This window comes from Benincasa hispida, chromosome 4, assembly GCF_027475165.1.
Source record: "Benincasa hispida cultivar pf3 chromosome 4, pf3_genome.v1.1, whole genome shotgun sequence".
Taxonomy (NCBI): Eukaryota; Viridiplantae; Streptophyta; class Magnoliopsida; order Cucurbitales; family Cucurbitaceae; genus Benincasa; species Benincasa hispida.
The window spans coordinates 28,729,522-28,735,521 of NC_143481.1; positions in this window are offsets into that span (position 1 = coordinate 28,729,522).

Here is a 6,000-nt window from a genome sequence, read left to right on the forward strand (position 1 = left end):
ATTTCCGAGAATTCTTATCAGTCTGAAAGTCAGAGTCCATGTATCCAGTAAGGATCAAATCCTTTGATCCATACATGAGCATGTAGTCCCTCATTCTCCGAAGATACTTGAGGATGTTCTTGACGGCGGTCCAATGACCTATCTTGGATTAAACTGATAACTATTGACTATCCCCATGTGTAGCAGATGTCCGATCTAGTACACAACATTGTATACATCAAACTACCAATGTTTTGGTCAAAGCCGTACAAGTTGATTTTCTTATAGACACAAGGCTCATCAACGTTTTGGTCAAAGCTGTACGATTTGATCGCAATATCAAATTGAATGTTCCAAGATCGAGACACCTGTTTTAAGTCAATAAATGGATCGATTCAGTTTGCAAACCTTTTGCTCTTGACCTTGGGCTATAAACCCCTCGGGCTGCACCATATAAATGGTCTCCTCAAGATTAACATTCAGAAAGGCGATCTTGACGTCCATTTGCCATATCTCATAGTCATAATATGAGGCAATGGAAAGGAGGATGCGGATAGACTTCAACATGGCAACAGGCGAGAAAGTCTCCTTATAGTCGACTCCCTCCATCTGGGTATAACCGTTTGCCATAAGTCTAGCTTTGAAGGTTTGCACCTTCTCATCAGCACCTCGTTTGCTCTTGTAAATCCATTTACAACCTATTGGTTTTATCCCATCAGGTTGATCTACAAGATCCCATACTGAGTTGAAGTACATCAACTTCATCTCGTGATCTATGTCTTTAACCCATTTATCCCAGTCAACATCCTCCATTTCCTTCTGATAAGACAACGAATCCTCAACCTCACCATCGGCTACCATAGCCAAGATTTCCATGAAACCCTTATAGCGAAAAAGTGGGTTCGCAACCCTCCAACTACGTTGAAGTTCTCTCAACTCTTGAGGTGATTCTAACCTACCAGATGAAACAGACCCTTCAACAACACTTGTTGAAGTTTCAGTAGTTTCGTTGGAAAGTTCATGCAACATGATCGTACTACGTGGATTGTGCTCCCTCATATGATCCTCCTTCAGGAAGGTAGCGTTCATCGACACAAACGCTATATTTTCCTTGGGATCATAAAAGTAACCCCTTGTGTATGTTTGGGTAGCCTACAAATAGGTTCAGCTTCGTATGTGGTTCCAATTTCTTTGGATTGGCCTCAAGCACATTTTCTGGGCAACCTCATATGTGGGAGTGATGCAAACTAGCTTTATGCCTGTTCCACAACTCCAAAGGTGTTCTCGCAACACTCTGGGAAGGAACGTAGTTTAGGATATAAGCTGTAGTCTCAATGCAAAACCCCAAAACAAGTCCGGTAAGGAAGCGTAACTCATCATCGATCGAACTATGTCCAACAAGGTTCTATTTCTCCTCTTTGCTACACCATTATGCTAAGGTGTACCCGACGCTGAGAGTTGGAAAATGATTCCATGTTCTATCATATAGTTCTGGAACTCAAAATTCAAAAACTCTCCACCCCGATCCAATCGAAGTGTTTTAATCATCTATCCAATGCGTTTTCAACTTCAGCCTTGAACTCTCTGAAATTTTCAAAGGATTCAGACTTCCGTTGCATCAAATAAACATACCCATACCTGGAGTAATTATCAGTAAAAGTGATGAAATACTCATAGCCTGCTCTGGCTCACACATTCATCGGACCACAAAGGTCTGAATGCACTAACTTTAGAGGCTCTTTGGCTCGATAACCTTTTCCAGTAAAATGTTTTTTAGTCATCTTGCCTTCAAGGCATGATTCGCACACCAGTAAAGAATTTTCCTCTAAATTGCTTAGAAGTCCATTCTTCACCAACCTCTCGATCCTATTTAGATTGATGTACGCTAATCGAAGGTGCCAAAGTTGGGCATTTTCTTTTGGAGAAACCTTAAGTTGTTTATTTTGAGTTACGACAGTTTTAAACATCTTTATGTTATGGAGGGAATTTGTTGCTAATGGCCTTAGCACATAAAGTTTTTTTTTTTTCTAGTTTTGCTGAACAAATCTCGACATCATCTTTATGAATAAACTTTATTCAAATCAAAATGAAGAGTATATTTACATTGTATCAGACACTTTACACAAATTAAGTTCCTCTTTAACTCGAGAACTACATACACATCATTCAAAATGATAAACTTCTTCTGTAAAGTCATTTGGAGCCCTCCCACTGCCACATCTGAGACAAAGTGCCCAGTGACTACTTACTCGTCATCTTTCTAGCCTCAGGCTGTCGCTAGAGTCAATAATCCAGGCAGAATTATCATTCTTCATTAAACAAGTTTCCAAAACTAGTAAATCATATTTACCCTGTTTTGCCTTAGCCTTAGACTTATTCTTTTCCTTTATCCAACGACGACAATTCTGCTTCCAATGCCCATCCTAGTTGCAATGGAAACACTTTCCTTTGTCAACCGGCGTTGGTCACCTTCCTTGCTGAGTGTTAGAAGTAGAAGGTGTAGACTTTGTGGGTTAGAAGGTGCCTTCCCCTTCCCCTTACCACCCTTCTTCTTCCACTTGGAAGTGTTAGAAGTAGAAGGTGTAGACTTTGTTCCTAAAGTCAAACCTTTATGGAACTTCTTTGAAGATGAAGCAACATTTGCCTCACCTACCTTCTTCTCCTTACTTTTCAGCAAGGATTGGAATGTCCTCAACTCGTTGAGGAGAGTTGTAAAGGTATAGTCTACTTTGTTCAGTATAACATTACTGACAAATTGTAGGACGCTATCTGGCAACAAGTGCAAAATTATGTTAACCTGGCTGCCTTCATTGATGTGTGACCCATTCATCTCTGCCACATTGAATTGGACCATCATGTTTAGAACATGTTCATGAACAGAGTGCCTTCCTCCATTTTGGAGTTGAAGATGCATTTAAGAGCTTTGTGCTTGAGCTGTCCAGATGGTTGTCCGAACATTCTCTACAGGGACTCCATGATCTCACGTGTTGAGACCATAGGCTCATGCTTCTTGGCCAAGACGGCATTTAGACTGGCCAAGATGTAAGCTCAAGCCTTCTTGTTTGCCTATGTTCATCTCTCATAAGCCTCCCGAACGTTTCGATTGGTGTTTTGAGTCAGAATAGAAGGACACTTCTCTGTAAGGACGAACCAAAGATCATCGATGATCAAAATGGTAGTTATCACATGTTTCCAAGTAGCGTAATTCTCGCCAATTAACTTATCGACACTTAATAGAGCTAATATGGTCGTAGCCATTCTAATGTTGCTGAAAAATAGAACAAACTTAACGAGTCTATGCAATACCACTTTTAACACCAATTTTAGTTTTATCAAAATAGTTTCCATGTACCCTAAGTGAAAAGACATGTATTTCGCAATGATGCCCTTGCGAGGTGGGACAAAAGTCACCGGTGGGGTGATCAAATGTCCCTTCACTGGGATGAGAAATTCTCAACCATTAGGCAGAAACAACTCTTGTAACTGACCCTAACAATCACCATTTTTCGATCCAGAACTGTTAATCTTTAACAATTTCGCGTAAGTGTAACCCCTCATTTTTGGCCCTAGAGTCCTGCCCTAATGCGCCCACCGTAGGGAAAAAGTAGATTAGGACAAGAGACTAAAGTGACCTTATCATATACCGAGATCAGATAAAGAGTTGTGCAAAACTGCGATCCTCTAGGGGGACACTCCCAGGGTGCCTCGAGGCGATGCATAGAACTGTTATCCAACCTAATGAGAGAGACCGTGGGATATGTTGTCACACGTCCCACTCCCACTTACTATGAACATTCTCTCCATTCACCTTAGTATTGATGTACCTAAACACCATCCTTTAGGGGGACACTTCTAGGGTGCCTTGAGGTCGAGGATAGATCTCACGGTGTGAACTTAAAGGGAGAAATGCGAAGAGGTTTAAATGAAGTATCATATACCCCAAGTACCTCCTACTGAATGTTTTACCTAGGGGTTCATTAACTTAGATCATCTGGCTATTGATTTTATCTAAATGTGTTTAATTAGCTCAAAAACAACTCTTGTCTTTGAAATTAAACAAGTTCAAGTCAAGTCCCATTACACTCTTTAACAGACTATCCTTAAATTTGCATGCATGTATCAAGTCTATCTAATTCACCTTTCCAGGTAGGTTCCCAGGTAGAGGTGTTCCGTTTTCGTCAGCTTAAGTACCCCAGCCTAGATAGAACCCATCTTAGACAAAAGGTCCTTATAGATAGATTTGTTACATATTTAACCTTTTATTAGTCAATGTAATCCTATTAAATTGATTAAAAGATTAAACCTTAGGTTGCTAATCTCATTAGAACCACGATCTTAGGTCTATCTCCACCAAGTTTTAAAACTCTTTTAAAACCATGATTCAAGCCTAAGTTCGCATGCATGTCTTTCTTATCGATTTTAGTTCTAATTTCTCTTATAACTCTTATAAAAGGAACAACCAAAACCATTCACATTGCTATGCACAACTAGGTATTTAAAACACTTATAAATTTAACCTATGTGTCATGCTTCATGCAATGTCCATTCATTACTATATATAACTCTTATATACTTGGTAATGAACTATGCATACATGCTTCCATACACCCTTATACTATAACACTTATAACATAAAGATGATGCATGAATATGCTTAATGTATGCATAAATATAACTTGATGCATAAGCATTCTCTTGAAGTAATTTAAATCATGCAAACTACTATATCATAACTCTTACAATATAGAGATGATGCATGACCAATGCATAACTTAAGGTGGGATTTCAAGTATAGGACATACTATATGACATACAATAAAACATACACCTTATGTACATTCACAAAAATTAATGACTGGAAATAAATTCTATCTATTACATAAAACCATCGAGCAAACTGGTTCACAAGCGAACTGGGTCTTGAACCGCCCGAGTGAAGCCTCCCTGATTGTTTAGTAAATTGGGCGAATAACCACGATCGCTTAGCTACAATCGAGTACCATTTACAATGTGATGAAGCATGAGGCCACTCAATCATTTAGTGCACTAATTTAAACAACGCAAGTCTAAACGATTGCCTAGACGACTTCAATACTGTGAGGCATGATTGTGTAGTCGATAGAATAACAAGAGTGAAGTAACAATTCCTAGTTGGTCATGTAGTCAGTGACTAAGCAATGAAGCTTGCTGAGCTACACGATCGTTTAGTGCGCGCGCGTCCACCTTATAGTCGAGTATCCCAAAATCAACGATCGTTTACCCCCATCATTTACACGATCTAACTAATGCTTGGTCTTCTTCTTCCTTGAAGTAATGCGCAACACCTTGCTTTGAAGTTTCATCACGAACGACTCACACTGACTCAAACACTTTGAATTATAGACTAGATAGCAAGTTAATATGCCCAAAAACAATGGGCCCTTACTATTAACTTTGAATGTAAAAGAATTCAAAAACCAGAGGCAACCATCCCATAAACTCCATTAATCCACATCGACAAACATATTTAACACTTAAATAGAATGCAGACATGTTTACACCCACCAAGAATGTAAATGTTATTCTATACATCAATGGATTTGGAATATTAGAACCTGACTCTGATACCAGTTGAAGGAACTCTTATCAAAGGGAACCCATGAGCAGAAGTACGATCGATCCAAATTCATTGTAACAGAATTACAAGCATTCATAAACAAACAAACTAGTTATGAATTTCAGAATAAATTATGGCATGCTTTAGAAATTAAATACAAAAGGAGTGAGAGACTTACCTATGAAGAACTCTTCTTTCACAAGTCTCTCGCTCTCGTGAAGAACTTGGATAAAAAAATCTCGCTCTCGCCCAGATCATCTAACTAATCATTCAGTCAACTATGAACAATCTTCTCCACGAACTAGTAACCCTTCGGACACCACCACTTAGTTACCTTGGTATTCTTAGAGTGAGAATCCAGGAGGTGTAGGCTATGCAATGAATTTGGTAGAGGGTTGGAGGAAACTACATCACACTATACGACT